At 45.9% G+C, this 18,953-nt stretch overlaps 1 protein-coding gene across 2 annotated transcripts in view; it reads right to left on the bottom strand.

Moving 5' to 3' along the window:
• The window catches only part of GFRAL (GDNF family receptor alpha like), a 269,983-nt gene that overhangs the window by 42,804 nt on the left and 208,226 nt on the right, over positions 1–18,953 (bottom strand). The gene's annotated exons all lie outside the window — the stretch shown is intronic.

Consider the following 18,953-nt stretch of genomic DNA (forward strand, 5'->3'; position numbering starts at 1 on the left):
GTTTGTCTGATTTTTCTCTTTATAGGTATATTTTTGAGTAAAATGTAAATGGTTCACTTATTCTATAAACTTCTGACAACATGTCTCCGAATTTCCAAGCAATAAATTTTGTATTTTTTTCTGACAAAGAAAAATGGTCAAAATAAAAAAAAGTAACGAGTGCTTTCAGACCTCAAATAATGCAAAGAAAACAAATTCATAGTCATTTAGAAACAACAATACAAATTTTTTAACTCAGGAAGAGTTCAGAAATCAATATTTTGTGGAATAACCATGATTTTTAATCACAGCTTTCATGCGTCTTGGCATGCTTTCCACCAGTCTTTCACACTGCTTCTGGCACAAAAATGTAAGCAGTTCTTCTTTGTTTGATGGCTTGTGACTAGGGTTGAGCGAAACGGATCGGTCATTTTCATAAGTCGCCGACTTTTGGCAAAGTCGGGTTTCATGAAACCCGATCCGATCCCAGCGTGGGATCAGCCATGCGGTACGCGACCTTCGCGCCAAAGTCGCGTTTCATATGACGCATTCAGCGCCATTTCTCAGCCAATGAAGGAGGACGCAGAGTGTGGGCAGCGTGATGACATAGTTCTCGGTCCCCACCATCTTAGAGAAGGGCATGGCAGTGATTGGCTTGCTTTCTGTGGCATCACAGGGGCTATAAAGGGGTGTGCACGCCGACCGCCATCTTACTGCTGCCGATCTGAGTATAGGGAGAGGTTGCTGCCGCTTCGTCAGAAGCAGGGATAGCGTTAGGCAGGGAATATAAACCCCCAAACCACTTGTGCAGTAGCGATTTCCACTGTCCAACACCACCTTTTCCTTGCAGGGACAGTGGAGGCTAGATTTCTGTGCATCAGCTCTGTAGCTTATTAGGCTGCCTTATAAGGCTACCTGATAGCTGCATTGCTGTTTGTACGCCTCTGTGCAAACCAACTGCTTTTTTCAAAGCACAAATCCTGTTGCACCTTCCTTTCTGCACAGCTATCTTGTTTGTTTGTCCACACTTTTGTGTGCAGCAGTCCTTTTTATTGCTGCCTGCCATACTTTTCTGAGATTACTGTAGGGAGATAGTAATTGTAATACAGTCCGCTTTCTGCCCCTGAAACTATGTAGTGTGAAACAGTGGACCTGTATTTTTCTGCACTGTCCCACACCTGAAAAGGGAGATTTATATTGCCAATCAGTGCATCTGTGCCAGTCCAGTCTGTTGTATCTGTCAGTGCAGAGCAGATAAGGAGTGGCTCAGACTGTTATATACAGGTGCTCAGGAAAAATATCTTAATAGTCTCGAAAAAAATCCGGCACACTGTTTTTCCAAACACGGTGAAATTTATTAGAAATGTAAATTTATTTCATTTCGTATTCAAGCAAAATGCACACCGTGTTTGGAAAAACAGTGTGCCGGATTTTTCGAGACTGTTGTATCTGTCAGTCATTTTCTGCCACAGAAACAATACTGTAAAACAGTGGGCCAGATTTATTCACTAGTCTCCCATAAAAAAAAGAAGGGGAGATTAATATTGGCAAATCTGTGCCAGTCCAGTCTGTGTTATCTGTCAGTCATTTTCTGCCACAGAAACTATACTGTAAAACAGTGGGCCAGATTTATTCACTAGTCTCCCATATAAAAACAAAAAGGGGAGATTAATATTGGCAAATCTGTGCATCTGTGCCAGTCCAGTCTGTGTTATCTCTCAGTCATTTTCTGCCACAGAAACAATACTGTAAAACAGTGGGCCAGATTTATTCACTAGTCTCCCATAAAAAAAGAAGAGATTAATATTGGCAAATCTGTGTATCTGTGCCAGTCCAGTCTGTGGTATCTGTCTGTCAGTCATTCTCTGCCACAGAGACTATACTGTAAAACAGTGGGCCAGATTTATTCACTAGTCTTCCATATAAAAACAAAAAGGGGAGATTAATATTGGCAAATCTGTGCATCTGTGCCAGTCCAGTCTGTGGTATCTGTCTGTCATTTTCTGCCACAGAAACTATACTGTAAAACAGTGGGCCAGATTTATTCACTAGTCTTCCATATAAAAAAAAGGGGAGATTAATATTGGCAAATCTGTGCATCTGTGCCAGTCCAGTCTGTGTTATCTGTCAGTCATTGTCTGCCACAGAAACAATACTGTAAAACAGTGGGCCAGATTTATTCACTAGTCTCCCATAAAAAAAGAAGAGGAAATTAATATTGGCAAATCTGTGCATCTGTGCCAGTCCAGTCTGTGGTATCGGTCTGTCATTTTGTGCCACTGAAATAATACTGTAAAACTGTGGGCCAGATTGATACACTAGTCTCCCATCCCAAAAAAAGAAGGGGAGATTAATATTGGCAAATCTGTGCATCTGTGCCAGTCCAGTCTGTGGTATCTGTCAGTCATTTTCTGCCACAGAAAATATACTGTTATACAGTGGGCCAGATTTATTTACTAGTCTTCCATATAAAAAAAGGGGAGATTTTTATTTTCAGTGTGTGCATCTGCGTCAGTCCTGTTAGTGGCATATCTGTCAGCCACTGTCTGCTACTGAAACTGTGTACTGTAATACAGTGGGCCTGATTTTCCCTGCAGTCTCACACACCTATAAAGGGAGATTTAAATTCACAACAATTTTGTGTCTAACTTGTAACTGGTTTTACAGTACCAAATACCGTTTGTTAGTTTGGTTACATATTTCCAAGAATGAGGAAGTCTGGTGGAAGAGGTCGTGGCCGTGGGCGGTCATTGCCAGCTGGTAATGATGGTATTGGTGGTGGAGCATCAGGTGGTCGTGGCAAAAGCAATATAGCACCTAAGTCTCGAGTTGTTCAGCCACCGTCATCGTCTGGCTACACAAGGCCTCGAACGCTCCCTTTTCTGAGAGTAGGAAAACTGCTTTTAAAGCCGGAGCAGCAGGAACAAGTTTTGGCTTTCCTTGCTGACTCTGCCTCTAGCTCTTTTGCCTCCTCTTCGCAAAATTGCAAAATGTAAAAGCAGCGCGTTGTTAGTGGATGTTCCCGGTCAGGGACAAGTCGCTTCCTTGAATTCTATACCCAGAACAACAGAGAAGGATGCGTCAGGCGACACAATGGGTTACTCCATGGAGCTCTTTACACATACCGTTCCTGGGTTAGAAAGGGAAATTGTTAACAGGCCATGCCCATTACAAGATGAATCGGACATGGAGTGCACAGATGCACAGCCACAGCCAGATTATTATGCTGTTCCTTTGACTCAGATCACAACATTGCCCTCGCAGTGTACTGATCCAGAATCTGACCCAGATGAGACTATGGAGCCCCGTCACGAACGCTCTAGCACCGGCTTACACGGTGGCACAGAGGAAGGTGCACAGGACATAGAAGAGGAGGTCATAGATGACCCAGTTGTTGACCCCGATTGGCAGCCATTGGGGGAACAGGGTGCAGCCGGCAGTAGTTCTGAAGCAGAGGAGGAGGAGGGGCCGCAGCAGGCATCAACATCGCACCAGGTTCCATCTGCCGGGCCCGTATCTGGCCCAAAACGCGTGGCAAAACCAAAAACCGTTGTAGGACAGGGTGGCCATCTGGTTAAAGTAGCTCAGTGTGCAATGCCTGAAAAGGTATCCGATAGTAGGAAGAGTGCAGTCTGGCATTTTTTTAACCAAGATCCAAATGATCAGTGCAAAGTCATCTGTAAGAAATGCTCAAGGACCTTCAGCAGAGGTCAGAATGTTAAAAATCTAAATACAAGTTGCATGCGTAGACATTTAACCACCATGCACTTGCAAGCCTGGACTAACTACCAAACGACCCTTAACGTTGTTGCACCCTCTCACAATGAAGCTAGTCAGCAACGCTACATCCCTTCCCTCACTGTAAGCCCACCGTTTACCACACCACCTGCAGCAAATGTGGAGGTTTCGTCGCAAGGCCAAAGCAGTCAGGGAATCACCAGGTTCTTGGTAGGAAACACTATGTAGGCCAACAGTAAGAATACCATCACCAACCCTCTCTCAGTCTGCCATGTCCACCGGCACCCCCGCTAGTTCCACCATATGCAGCTCTCCAGTCCAGCTCACCCTACAAGAGACTCTTGTTAGGAAAAGGAAGTACTCATCCTCTCATCCGCGTACACAGGGTTTGAACACCCACATGCCTTACCGGTTAGTTGAAAGCAAAGCTTTCAAAGCCCTGATGGACTATGCTGTACCACGCTACGAGCTACCCAGTCAACACTTCTTTTCAAGAAAAGCCATCCCAGCCCTCCACAAGCATGAAAAAAACCGCATTGCCTATGCACTCAGGCAATCTGTGAGTAGAAAGGTGCACCTGACAACAGATGCATGGACCAGTAGGCATGACCAGGGGCGTTACGTGTCCATCACGGCACACTGGGTTAATGTGGTGGATGCAGGGTCCACAGGGGACAGCAATATTGGGACAGTTCTGCCTAGCCCACTGTCTAGGAAACAGTTGGCTGTAGGCGTTTGCCCCCCTCCTCGTCCTCCAGCAGAAGCGAGAGCTCGTCCACAGACCGCAGTCGCATGACCACTCCATCCACAGCTGCCACTGTTGCACACGAGGTGTCCCATTATGGAACAGCTAGTGCCAAGCGTCAGCAGGCTGCATTGGCAATGAAGTGTTCGGGCGACAACAGACACACCGTGGAAGTTCTGTCCGAGTTCTTGCAGCAAGAAACTCAGTCATGGCTGGGCAGTGTACATCTTGAGGCAGGCAAGGTAGTGAGTGATAACGGAAGGAATATTATGGCTGCCATAGCCCTTTCACAACTGAAACACATTCCTTTCCTGGCTCACACCTTAAACCTGGTGGTGCAGTTCTTCCTGAAAAGTTATCCGGGGTTACCCGACCTACTCCTGAAGGTGCGCAGACTTTGCTCGCACATCCACCGTTCGCTCGTACACTCCAGCCGTATGCAGAACCATCAGCGATCTTTGAACCTTCCCCAGCATCGCCTAATCATCGACGTTGCAACAAGGTGGAACTCCACACTGCACATGCTTCAGAGACTGTGCGAACAGAGGCGTGCTGTTATGTATTTTTGTGAGGATACACATACACGGGCAGGCAGTTGGATGGCAGACATGGATTTGTCAGGTGTGCAGTGGTCAAAGCTACAAGACCTCTGTCAAGTCCTTCAGTGTTTTGAGGAATGCACACGGCTGGTTAGTGCAGACAACGCCATAATAAGCATGAACATCCCCCTAATGCGTCTGCTGATGCAAAGTTTGACGCACATAAAGGAGCAGGCGTCTGCAGCCGAGGACGAGGGAAGCCATGATGACAGTCAGCCATTGTCTTGTCAGGGAAGTCTACTGGACGAGGTGGCAGGCAAAGAGGAGGAGGACGAGGAGGATGATGGGGATGAGTATTTTTTGGATGAGGAAGCTTCTCAGGGGGCAATAGAAACTGTCCAGGTTCAGGGTTTTTGAGGGAGGCAAGTGATGTTGATTTGCCCGAAAGTGCTCCTCAACCCAGTACAAGCAATGAATTGACAACTGGAACATTGGCCCACATGGCGGATTATGCCTTGCGTATCCTATAAAGGGACCCCCGCATTATAAAAATGATGACCGGTGACAATTACTGGTTGGCCTGCCTCCTGGATCCACGCTATAAGGGGAAACTGCAAAACATCATGCCACATGAGAACCTTGAACAAATATTGGCAACCAAACAAGCAACTCTTGTTGACCGTTTGATTCAGGCATTCCCAGCACACAGCGCAGGTGATGGTTCTCACATGAGCTGCAGGGGGCAACAGGGCAGAGGTGTTAGAGGTGCACAAATCAGAAGTGGCGTTGGACAGAGGGGTTTTCTGACCAGGTTGTGGAGTGATTTCACAATGACCGCAGACAGGACAGGTACTGCAGCATCAATTCAAAGTGACAGGAGACAACATTTGTCCAGTATGGTTACAATCTATTTTTCCTCCCCTATCGATGTTCTCCCTCACCCGTCATTCCCATTTGATTACTGGGCATTCAAAATAGACACCTGGCCTGAATTGTCCGAATATGCATTGCAGGAGCTCGCTTGCCCAGCAGCTAGTGTGCTATCAGAAAGAGTATTCAGTGCTGCTGGTTCAATACTGACCGAAAAACCGACTCATCTGGCTACCCAAAATGTTGATGATCTAACCTTCAATAAAATGAACCACTCATGGATTTCTAATTATTTTGCCCCACCTTTCCCGGCTGACACCTAGCTTTCCTTTAAAAAGGTCTTGCTTTTGGACTGGTCTTACTGAGTGTTCCAATTTCTCCATTTGCAGCTGCTGTATGTCCAGCATACGACATGTTTACACCTCCCTAAATGGGCTGACTCCCCCCACGGGGCCGTGGTCTCACCACTTGGCCCAAGCACCTGTGAGTGCCGTTTGTCTGAAGAGGTGGGTGTGCCCACTTTTGGTTGACGGCACTGGCCCCGGGTCCCTCATAGTACAATGAAGTGTCTCTGGCGGTGGTGGCGCGCACCCAACGTCAGAAACACTGTTGTAACATGAGGGGCCTTGGGCCAGTACCACCGGGCACGAGAGAGTGCCCCCCCAGCTCAAACTGTGCTCTACCACTTGCAAAATTATCTGTCACTGCTCCACCGCTGTTTAGTCTATGCGGTGAAATCCTTCAATGCCTGGCACTGACAATACCAATTTGTTGACATGTATGATGCTACTAAAATATTCAGTGGCCTTGTCCTACATTTACACCAGTAAATACTTTGCACCAAATAACAATGTCTGAAAGTCAGCAGAGGAGCCCACCCCTGTACCTAAGTATGCCACCCTTTTTTTTTTGTTTTTGTTTTTTTGCAAGACATTAACATCTATGTATTATTTTGGAGTACTAACTGTGTCAGACACTCCTTCCAATAGTCCTCCGCTGACCACACCAATGCTGCCTGTGTACTCCTGGAACCTAATTAAAAGTGCATAGAGCCTCCTTTTTTTATTTTAGGCCTACTAAGTCTGTCTGCGGTCCTTCCTTCCAATAGTCCTCCACTGACCACACCAATGCTGCCTGTGTACCCCTGGAACCTATTTAAAAGTGCATAGAGCCTACTTTTTTATTTTAGGTCTACTAAGTCTGTCTGCGGTCCCTCCTTCCAATAGTTCTCCACTGACCACATCAATGCTGCCTGTGTACCCCTGGAACCTATTCAAAAGTGCATAGAGCCTAGTTTTTTTTATTTTAGGCCTACTAAGTCTGTCTGCGGTCCCTCCTTCCAATAGTCCTCCACTGACCACACCAATGCTGCCTGTGTACCCCTGGAACCTATTTAAAAGTGCATAGAGCCTACTTTTTTTATTTTATGCCTACTAAGTCTGTCTGCAGTGCCTCCTTCCAATAGTCCTCCACTGACCACACCAATGCTGCCTGTGTACCCCTGCAAGATAATTGAAACTGCATTGAGTCTACTTTTTTATGTTAGGCCTACTAAGTCTGCCTGCGGTCCCTCCTTCCAATAGTCCTCCGCTGACCACACCAATGCGGCCTGTGTACCCCTGGAACCTATTTAAAAGTGCATTGAGCCTACTTTTTTATTTTAGGCCTACTAAGTCTGTCTGCGGTCCCTCCTTCCAATAGTCCTCCACTGACCATACCAATGCGGCCTGTGTACCCCTGGAACCTATTTAAAAGTGCATAGAGCCTACTTTTTTATTTTAGGCCTACTAAGTCTGTCTGCGGTCCCGCCTTCCAATAGTCCTCCACTGACCACACCAATGCTGCCTGTGTACCCCTGCAAGATAATTGAAACTGCATTGAGCCTACTTTTTTATGTTAGGACTACTAAGTCTGTCTGCGGTCCCTCCTTCCAATAGTCCTCCACTGACCACACCAATTCTGCCTGTGTACCCCTGGAACCTAATTAAAAGTGCATAGAGCCTAGTTTTTTTATTTTAGGCCTACTAAGTCTGTCTGTGGTCCCTCCTTCCAAAAGTCCTCCGCTGACCACACCAATGCTGCCTGTGTACCCCTGGAACCTATTTAAATGTGCATAGAGCCTACTTTTTTTATGTTAGGTTTACTAAGTCTGTCTGCGGTCCCGCCTTCCAATAGTCCTCCACTGACCACACCAATGCTGCCTGTGTACCCCTGCAAGATAATTGAAACTGCATTGAGCCTACTTTTTTATGTTAGGACTACTAAGTCTGTCTGCGGTCCCTCCTTCCAATAGTCCTCCACTGACCACACCAATGCTGCCTGTGTACCCCTGGAACCTAAATAAAAGTGCATAGAGCCTACTTTTTTATTTTAGGCCTACTAAGTCTGTCTGCGGTCCCTCCTTCCAATTGTCCTCCACTGACCACACCAATGCAGACCATGTACCAATGTAAACTTTTTTAAACCTGTATCGAGCCAACTTTGTGGTGTAAGGCCTACTAGCAGTGTCTGTCTGTGCCACTCAATACAGCTGTCCTCTTAAAAAAAATGACCTGCAATTATAAGGTTTTGAGCCTATCGGAATTTTAAAACTGCAGTGGGGCTACTAGTTTGGTTGGGGCCTACTAACAGTGTCTGCAGCTCCTTGCTGTTCTCCTGGTTTCCTGTCCTGAACTTCCATCTTCAGGCTCTCGTTAAGTACTTGTTAATATTACACTGCATTTGGCCTACTAGTTTGGTTGGGGCCTACTAACGGTGTCTGCCGCTCCTTGCTGTTCTCCTGGTTTCCTGTCCTGAACTTCCATTTTCAGGCTCTCGTTAAGTAGTTGTTAATATTACACTGCATTTGGCCTACTAGTTGGGTTGGGGCCTACTAACGGTGTCTGCCGCTCCTTGCTGTTCTCCTCCACTGAACAAAGCAGTGCCGACTGTTTACTACTGTTACCAATTTTGAATTGCATTTAGACTACTACTACTGATTTGGGCCTACTCACTGTGTCAGCCTCTCATTACAGTTGTTCTCCACTGAACAAAGCAATGCCGCCTGGTTAGTCCTGTTACCAATTTTGAAATGCATTTAGCTCACTTTATTATTTGGGCCTATATCTGTGTTTCCTCCTCATCCTGCCCATTGCCCAGTCAGTGCTAGATGACTCTGCTGGTACATTGACCCAGACTGCTACATTCCCCTTGCACGCTACACAGCCAGATTCTGACCCTGCTGAAAGTGAGGTTCCCCTTCCCGCATACTATACCACCTTACACGGGGACAAAGAGGAAGGTGCAGATGAAAGTGCAGGTTCCTTCATCAGGTGGGGGGGAATACTCGTTGGCGATGTCACTGGCACAGGGCCCCTCATAGTACGCAAAAGTGTCGCTGCCAGTGGGAGGCGCCCCCGCCGTGCAAACACACTGCCGTACTTTGAGGGGCCCTGTGCCAGTGCCAATGCGAATGAGTGGGCCCCCCCTGCTTGCTCAGGATCACAGCACTTGCAAAGTTTAAATACTTACCTCGCCCTGCTCCACTGCCGTAACGTGGTCCACGTTTCCTGGGCTCACTAAATACTTGACCCAGCCATACCCCCCACAACTTTAGCCAAATGACCCCCAATGTCCAATGCCTAACTATTATTATAAGGTAAATTAAGATTGACAAGCTTCAGAACCAAGAATGGATGTTTTTGCCATTAAAATGGGCACTGTAGGTGTTTTCCTGGCCTCCACTCACTGCCGACTATGCTTCCCCATTGACTTGCATTGGCTTTCGTGTTTTGGTCGATCCCCGACTTTTCGCGATAATCGGCCGATTTCACTCGACTCGACTTTTGAGATAGTCGGGTTTTGCGAAACCCGACTCGAGCCTAAAAAACTAAAAGTCGCTCAACCCTACTTGTGACTAACCATCATCTTCTTGATTACATTCCAGAGGTTTTCAATGGGGTTCAGGTCTGGAGATTGGGCTGCCCAAGACAGGGTTTTGATGTGGTGGTCTCCTAATTTTTGCCAGAGCTGTATATTAGCATACTCAAAAAAAGAAACAAAAACAATGGCTACATAAACAAAGTTTTATTCCCTTTTCTTGATCGTACATTATATATTTTTTCTGTAAGCAGTTGAAATTGAACCTTAGATTAACCCCTTACCGGCATCGGACGTACTATACCGTCCGATGCCGGCTCCCCTGCTTTGATGCAGGGCTCCGCGGTGAGCCCGCACCAAAGCCGGGACATGTCAGCTGTTTTGAACAGCTGACATGTGCCCGTAATAGGTGCGGGCAGAATCGCGATCTGCCCGCACCTATTAACTAGTTAAATGCCGCTGTCAAACGCAGACAGCGGCATTTAACTACCGCTTCCGGCCGGGCGGCCGGAAATGACGTCATCGCCGACCCCCGTCACATGATCGGGGGTCGGCGATGCGTCTGGATGGTAACCATAGAGGTCCTAGAGACCTCTATGGTTACTGATCGCCCGTCGCTGTGAGCGCCACCCTGTGGTCGGCGCTCACAGCACACGTGCAATTCTGCTACATAGCAGCGATCAGCAGATCGCTGCTATGTAGCAGAGGCGATCGTGCTGTGCCTGCTTCTAGCCTCCCATGGAGGCTATTGAAGCATGGCAAAAGTTAAAAAAAAAAGTTTAAAAAAATGTGAAAAAAATAAAAAAAAATAAAAGTTTAAATCACCCCCCTTTCGCCCCAATCAAAATAAATCAATAAAAAAAATATCAAATCTACGCATATTTGGTATCGCCGCGCTCAGAATCGCCCGATCTATCAATTAAAAAAAAGTATTAACCTGATCGCTAAACAGCGTAGCGGGAAAAAAATTCGAAACGCCAGAATTACGTTTTTTTGGTCGCCGCGACATTGCATTAAAATGCAATAACGGGCGATCAAAAGAACGTATCTGCACCGAAATGCTATCATTAAAAACGTCATCTTGGCACGCAAAAAATAAGCCCTCAACCGACCCCAGATCATGAAAAATGGAGACGCTACGAGTATCGGAAAATGGCGCAATTTTTTTTTTTTTTTTTTTTAGCAAAGTTTGGAATTTTTTTTCACCACTTAGATAAAAAATAACCTAGTCATGTTAGGTGTCTATGAACTCGTACTGACCTGGAGAATCATAATAGCAGGTCATTTTTAGCATTTAGTGAACCTAGCAAAAAAGCCAAACAAAAAACAAGTGTGTGATTGCACTTTTTTTGCAATTTCACCGCACTTGGAATTTTTTTTCCCGTTTTCTAGTACATGACATGCTAAAACCAATGATGTCGTTCAAAAGTACAACTCGTCCCGCAAAAAATAAGCCCTCACATGGCCAAATTGACGGAAAAATAAAAAAGTTATGGCTCTGGGAAGGAGAGGAGCGAAAAATGAACACGGAAAAACGAAAAATCCCCCGGTCATGAAGGGGTTAAAGAAGTTGTCCACTACTTAGATTAACTCTTTAGAAGCTCTATGTTTCCCTCCCAGTAAAATAAAAACACATATACTCACTAGGGTTGAGCGACCTTGACTTTTTTAGAGTCGAGTCGGGTTTTGCAAAACCCGACTATCTCAAAAGTCGGGTCGAGTGAAATCGGCCGATTATGTCGTAAAGTCGGGATCGACCGAAACACGAAACCCAATGCAAGTTAATGGGGCAGCATAGTCGGCAGTGAGTGGGGGCCAGGAAAACACCTAGAGTGCCCATTTTAATGGCAAAAACATCCATTCTTCTTAATGAAGCTTGTCAATCTTAATTTCCCTTACAATAATAGTTATGCATTGGAAATTGGGGGTCATTTGGCTAAAGTTGTTGGGGGTAGGGCTGGTTCAAGTATTTTGTGGGCCCAGGAAATCTGGACCACGTCACGGCAGTGGAGCAGGGCGAGGTAAGTATTTAAACTTTGCAAGTGCTGTGATCCTGAGCAAGCAGGGGGGGCCCACTCGTTGGCATTGGCACTGGCACAGGGCCCCTCAAAGTACGGCGGTGTGTTTGCACGGCGGGGGCGCCTCCCACCGGCAGCGACACTTTTGCGTACTATGAGGGGCCCTGTGCCAGTGACGTCGCCAATGAGTATGCCCCCCCACCTGATGATGGAACTTGCACTTTCATCTTCACCTTCCTCTTGGTCCCCTTGTAAGGTGGTATATTATGTGGGAAGGGGAACCTGAATTTCAGCAGGGTCAGATTCTGGCTGTGTAGCATGCAAGGGGAATGTAGTGGTCTGGGGCAATGTACCAGCAGACTCATCTATCACTGGCTGGGCAATGGGCTGGATGAGGAGGAAACACAGATATGGGCCCAAATAATAAAGTGGGCTAAATGCAGTTCAAAATTGGTAACAGGACTAACCAGGGGGCATTGCTTTGTTCAGTGGAGTACAACTGTAATGAGAGGCTGACACAGTGAGTAGGGCCAAATTAGTAAGTAGGCTAACTGCAGTTCAAAATTGGTAACAGAAGTAAACAGGCGGCACTGCTTTGTTCAGTGGAGAACAGCAAGGAGCGGCAGACACTGTTAGTAGGGCCAACAAAACAAGTAGGCCAAATGCATTGTTATATTACAAAATTTAACGAGAGACTCAAAATTGAAGCTAAGGAAAGGCAACCTGGAGAACACCTTGGAGCGACAGACACCGTTTCTAGAACCCAACCAAACAAGTAGGCCCACTGCAGTTTTTAAATTTAAAAACTCTTCAATGAGAGCCTGAAAATTGAAGCTCAGGAAATGCTATCAGGAGAACACCTTGGAGCGGCAGACACCGTTAGTAGGCCCTACCGAAGTAGTAGCCCCAATGCAGTTTTCAAATTCCTATAGGCTGAAAACCAGACAATTGACGCTCAGCTTTTTTCAGAGGAGGACAGCTGTATTGAGTGGCGCAGACAGACACAGGTAGTAGGCCTTAAACAAAAAATTTGGCTCAATGCAGTTTAAAAAAGGTTACAGGGGTACACAGGCAGCATTGGTGTGGTCAGCAGAGGACAATTTGAATTAGGGACTGCAGACAGCCATAGTAGGCTGTCCCCTGTGGACCATGCATCCACCACATTAACCCAGTGCACCGTAATGGACACGTAACCTTACGTGGACATGCCTACTGTTCCATGCGTCTGTTGTCAGGTGCACCTTTCTACTCTTAGATTGCCTGAGTGCATGGACAATGCGGACTTTTACATGCTGGTGGAGGGCTGGGATGGCTTTTCTCGCAAAAGAAGTGTCGACTGGGTAGCTCGTACCGTGGTACAGCGTAGTTCATCTGGGCTTTATAAATATAAAATAAAGAAAAAAAGTAGGCTCTATGCACTTTCAACTAGGTTCCAGGGGTACACGACCAGCATTGGTCTGGTCAGTGGAGGACAATTTCAATTATGGACCGCAGACAGACTTAGTACGCCTACAATTAAAAAAAGGATGCTCTATGCAATTTAAAATAGGTTCCAGGGGTACACGGCCAGCATTGGTCTGGTCAGTGGAGGACTATTGGAAGGAGGGACCGCAGACAGGCTTAGTAGGCCTAACATAAGAAAAGTAGGCTGTAGGCACTTTAAAATAGGTTCCAGGGGTACACGGGCAGCAGTGGTGTGGTCAGTGAAGTACAATTTCTATTATGGACCGCAGACAGACTTAGTACACCTACAATCAAAAAAAGGATGCTCTATGCCAATTCAAAGAGGTTCCAGGGGTACACGGCCAGCATTGGTCTTGTCAGTGGAGGACTATTGGAAGGAGGGATCGCAGACAGGCTTAGTAGGCCTAACATAAGAAAAGTAGGCTGTAGGCACTTTAAAATAGGTTCCAGGGGTACACGGGCAGCAGTGGTGTGGTCAGTGAAGGACTATTTCTATTATGGACCGCAGACAGACTTAGTACGCCTACAATTAAAAAAAGGATGCTCTATGCAATTTAAAATAGGTTCCAGGGGTACACGGCCAGCATTGGTCTGGTCAGTGGAGTACTATTGGAAGGAGGGACCGCAGACAGGCTTAGTAGGCCTAACATAAGAAAAGTAGGCTGTAGGCACTTTAAAATAGGTTCCAGGGGTACACGAGCAGCAGTGGTGTGGTCAGTGAAGGACAATTTCTATTATGGACCGCAGACAGACTTAGTACGCCTACAATCAAAGAAAGGATGCTCTATGCAATTTAAAATAGGTTCCAGGGGTACACGGCCAGCATTGGTCTGGTCAGTGGAGGACTATTGGAAGGAGGGACCGCAGACACACTTAGTAGGCCTAACATAAGAAAAGTAGGCTGTAGGCACTTTAAAATAGGTTCCAGGGGTACACAGGCAGCAGTGGTGTGGTCAGTGAAGGACAATTTCTATTATGGACCGCAGACAGACTTAGTAGGCCTAACATAACAAAAGTAGGCTCTATGCACTTGGAATTATCTTGCAGGGGTACACAGGCAGCATTGGTGTTGTCAGCGGAGGCCGATTGTAAGGAGTGTCTGACAGTTAGTACTCCCAAAAACTAAATAGATGTTAATTTCTCGCAATACAACAAAACCAAAAAACAAAAGGGTGGCATACTTAGGTACAGGGGTGGGCTCCTCTGCTGAGTTTCAGACCTAGTAATTTGGCGCTAAGTATTTACTAGTGTAAATATAGGACACTGCCCCTGACTATTTTAAGTAGCATCATACATGTCAACACATTGGTATTGTCAGTGCCAGGCATTGAAGGATGTCAGCGCATAGACTAAACATTGGTGGAGCTGTGAGAGATAATTTTGCAAATCGTAGAGCACATTTTGAGCTGGGGGGGAACTGTCTTGTGGCCGGCGGTACAGACCCAGGGCCCCTCATGTTACAGCGGTGTGTCTGATATTGGTTGCGCGCCACCACCGCCAGAGACACTTTATTGTACTATGAGGGACCCAGTGGCAGTGCCGTCGACCAAAAGCATGCACACCCACCTCTTCAGACAAATGTCACTCTCACGGGTGCTTGCGCCAAGTGGCGAAACCACGGCCCCGTGGGGGGAGTTTGCCCATTTAGGAAGGTGTAAACATGTCGTATGCTGGACAAATAGCTGCTGCAAATTACGAGATTGGAAAACTCAGTCAGACCAGTCCACAAGCAAGACCTTTTCATAGGAAAGCTGTGTCAGCCGGGAAAGGTGGGGCAAAATAATTCGAAATCCAGGAGTGGTTCATTTTAATGAAGGTTAGATCATCAACATTTTGGGTAGCCAGACGAGTCCTTTTTTTGGTTAATATTGAACCAGCAGCACTGAATACTCTTTCTGATAGGACACTAGCTGCTGGGCAAGCAGCAAGCTCCTGCAATGCATATTCTGCCAATTCTGGCCAGGTGTCTAATTTGGATGCCCAGTAATCAAATGGGAATGACGGTTGAGGGAGAACATCGATAAGGGATGAAAAATAGTTAGTAAACATACTGGACAAATGTTGTCTCCTGTCACTTTGAATTGATGCTGCAGTACCTGTCCTGTCTGCGGTCATAGCAAAATCACTCCACAACCTGGTCAGAAAACCCCTCTGTCCAACGCCACTTCTGATTTGTGCACCTCTAACACCTCTGGTGTGCTGCCCCCTGGAGCTCGTGTGAGAACGATCACGGGCGCTGTGTGCTGGGAATGCCTGAATCAAACGGTCAACAAGAGTTGATTGTTTGGAAAAATAGAAAAAGTAGGCGCGCACTTACCCTGTTGCGGTGAATATCACTTTATTGGGACATATAAACAAATGGATAGCAGGGAGGGATAGAGTTAGCCACGGACAACGATCGTTTCGTGCTCTACGGCACTTCAACGGGTCCTAAAGCTGAGTGGAACAGGAAGGAGTTTTATAGACCCATCCGGATCCCAGACTCCTCCCCCTGGACTCCAAACATAAACAGTGTTACATTTAAAACAAAATGGTATTAAAAACAACAATAATAAAATAGCACATGCTGAGAACTACAAATAAACCGAATATAGCTTTTAGAAACAAAGATTGAGACACTTTTATAAGAAAACCGACATGTCGACTTTGTCATTCAAACCAGATGGTCCTGCTGCGTCTGCGCGCAGGATCCATCTGGCTTCCCTGCGCAGCAGGAGGCGGCACAAATCCCCTCCTCCCTCAGGCAACGAAACCCGCTCCAAACCCGCAAATCTCAGTACTTGGGCATCTCCTGCATGGTAAGTATGTAGATGGTCTATTAACCTCGGAGCTCCTTTCCCTGTTCTAATGGAGTAAAAATGCTCCCTAATCCGAACAAATAATGGGCGAGATGTTTTGCCAATGTAGAAGCGTCTACACGGACAAAAAAGAACATAGACGACATGGGTAGTCCTGCAAGAAATAAAGTCACGTACAGTATGCTGAATATGACCTACTCTAATTCTTTTACCTGTATGATGGTACTTGCAGAAATTGCAACCCCCGCATGTGAAGTTGCCTTTAGGGATACTATCCGTGAGCCAATTATTTTTAGTAGTAACAAAACGGTTGCGGACTATGCTGTCTCTAATGTTTGTACTGCGACGGCTAGCGAAGAGAGGTCCCCTATCTATTATTTCTTTAAGGTCAGTATCTTGACGCAAAATAATTTAAAGCTGAAGACAAACTTTTTTTCTTCTTTTTGTCTTTTTTTAGAGGTGGTGGAAACATCCGTGGCTGCTGCTTTATCGTAGGCATTTTTTAAAATAGACGGGGGGTACCCACGTTTCTTAAATCTTCCAATCAAATCGACTGACTGCTGCACAAAACCTGCAGGATCACTATTGATTCTCTTAACCCTAAGAAGTTGACTATAGGGCAGAGATCATCATGCTACCCCCCGTGAAGTGTTCCCAGGTGAGTCACCTTGCCATGTGGGTCCCCTGGGCTTTTTTGTTACAGAGGACCCATTTGGTGATGTGCGGGAGGAGACCTGTGACCTTCTGGATTCTATGAGTATTACACCGGTTTCTGTAAGTCATGAAGATAGAGTAATTGCACCTTTCACTGGAGGTAATAAATCTACCTATATGCCCCCAGTAGCCCCAGTTAACCTTGTAGACGTTTTTCAATCGCAGGTTTTAAAAGACATGGAGGCTTTAATATATGAAAAGCCCATAGAAAACCTCCTTTTAAAGGAAAAACAAGCTTTAGGTGAAATACAGGGCTGGTCTGATGTGGTTGTCCGCAGTGCGGATAAAGGTGGCAACGTGGTGCTGCTTACAAGAGAATACTACAAAACAGAGGCATTGAGACAGTTGTCAGATGATACAACATATTTGAAGCTTACGGGGGACCCTACGGTAAAATTCAAAAATCTCTTGCGTTCTTTGCTAAGAAATTTTGTGGATAAAAGGGTGTTTTCTTGTAAACAGGCTGAAAAGCTATTACCGGACTTTCCGAGACGCCCACATTGGTATCATATACCGAAATTACACAAATCAGTGGAAGCCCCCCTGGTCGTCCCATAGTGTCAGGGGTTGGTTCTTTAACTGAGCCTATCTCCTCTTATATCGACTGGCTGCTGCGCCCCCTGCTATTGGATGTCCCTTCATTTATTAAAGACACGGGAGACTTTCTGAATGTGATTAAGGATTTTGAATGGCAGGAGTCATATGCTTTGACTTCGATCGATGTCGAAAGTCTTTATACACGTATTCCACAAAAGCTGGGGGTAGAAACGATTAGAAGCATTTTGGAGAATACTCCCACTGGTCATGACACTGTGGAGTTCATTTGTGATGGACTCTCGTTCATTTTAGAACACAATGCTTTTTCTTTTGATGGCCAGTGGTACCTGCAGACGGTGGGTACCGCTATGGGTACCCCCGTCGCATGTACCCTGGCAAACCTTTTTCTTGCGAGGTTTGAGGAGGAATATATTTATTCCAACAAAAACCCATTTCTTCGACATATCAAGCTATATGCTAGGTATGTCAATGACATGTTCATGGTGTGGGATGGGCACCAGGATGCCTTCACGGAGTTCGTGAGGTACCTGGGGACATCCAATTCCATGAACATGGGGTTTACCTCGCAATTTGGAGGTACCAACTTGGTCTTTTTAGATGTCCAGTTACACATCAAGGACGGGGGGATCTCCACCAGAGTACATCGTAAACCCTCGGCATGTAACTCTTTATTACATTACAACAGTGCTCCTCTGCCATACATGAAGGGATCTCTGCCCTATAGTCAACTTCTTAGGGTTAAGAGAATCAATAGTGATCCTGCAGGTTTTGCGCAGCAGTCAGTCGATTTGATTGGAAGATTTAAGAAACGTGGGTACCCCCCGTCTTTTTTTAAAAATGCCTACGATAAAGCAGCAGCCACGGATGTTTCCACCACCTCTAAAAAAAGACAAAAAGAAGAAAAGAAGTTTGTCTTCAGCTTTAAATTTGGCCCTCTTGACAACCACATCAGAACCGTCATACGTAAAAATTGGTGTATTTTGCGTCAAGATACTGACCTTAAAGAAATAATAGATAGGGGACCTCTCTTCGCTAGCCATCGCAGTACAAACATTAGAGACAGCATAGTCCGCAACTGTTTTGTTACTACTAAAAATAATTGGCTCACGGATAGTATCCCTAAAGGCAACTTCACATGCGGGGGTTGGAATTTCTGCAAGTACCATCATACAGGTAATAGAATTAGAGTAGGTCATATTCAGCATACTGTACGTGACTTTATTTCTTGCAGGACTACCCATGTCGTCTATGTTCTTTTTTGTCCGTGTAGACGCTTCTACATTGGCAAAACATCTCGCCCATTATTTGTTCGGATTAGGGAGCATTTTTATTCCATTAGAACAGGGAAAGGAGCTCCGAGGTTAATAGACCATCTACATACTTACCATGCAGGAGATGCCCAAGTACTGAGATTTGCGGGTTTGGAGCGGGTTTCGTTGCCTGAGGGAGGAGGGGATTTGTGCCGCCTCCTGCTGCGCAGGGAAGCCAGATGGATCCTGCGCGCAGACGCAGCAGGACCATCTGGTTTGAATGACAAAGTCGACATGTCGGTTTTCTTATAAAAGTGTCTCAATCTTTGTTTCTAAAAGCTATATTCGGTTTATTTGTAGTTCTCAGCATATGCTATTTTATTATTGTTGTTTTTAATACCATTTTGTTTTAAATGTAACAC

Source organism: Ranitomeya imitator, chromosome 5 (assembly GCF_032444005.1).
Source record: "Ranitomeya imitator isolate aRanImi1 chromosome 5, aRanImi1.pri, whole genome shotgun sequence".
Taxonomy (NCBI): Eukaryota; Metazoa; Chordata; class Amphibia; order Anura; family Dendrobatidae; genus Ranitomeya; species Ranitomeya imitator.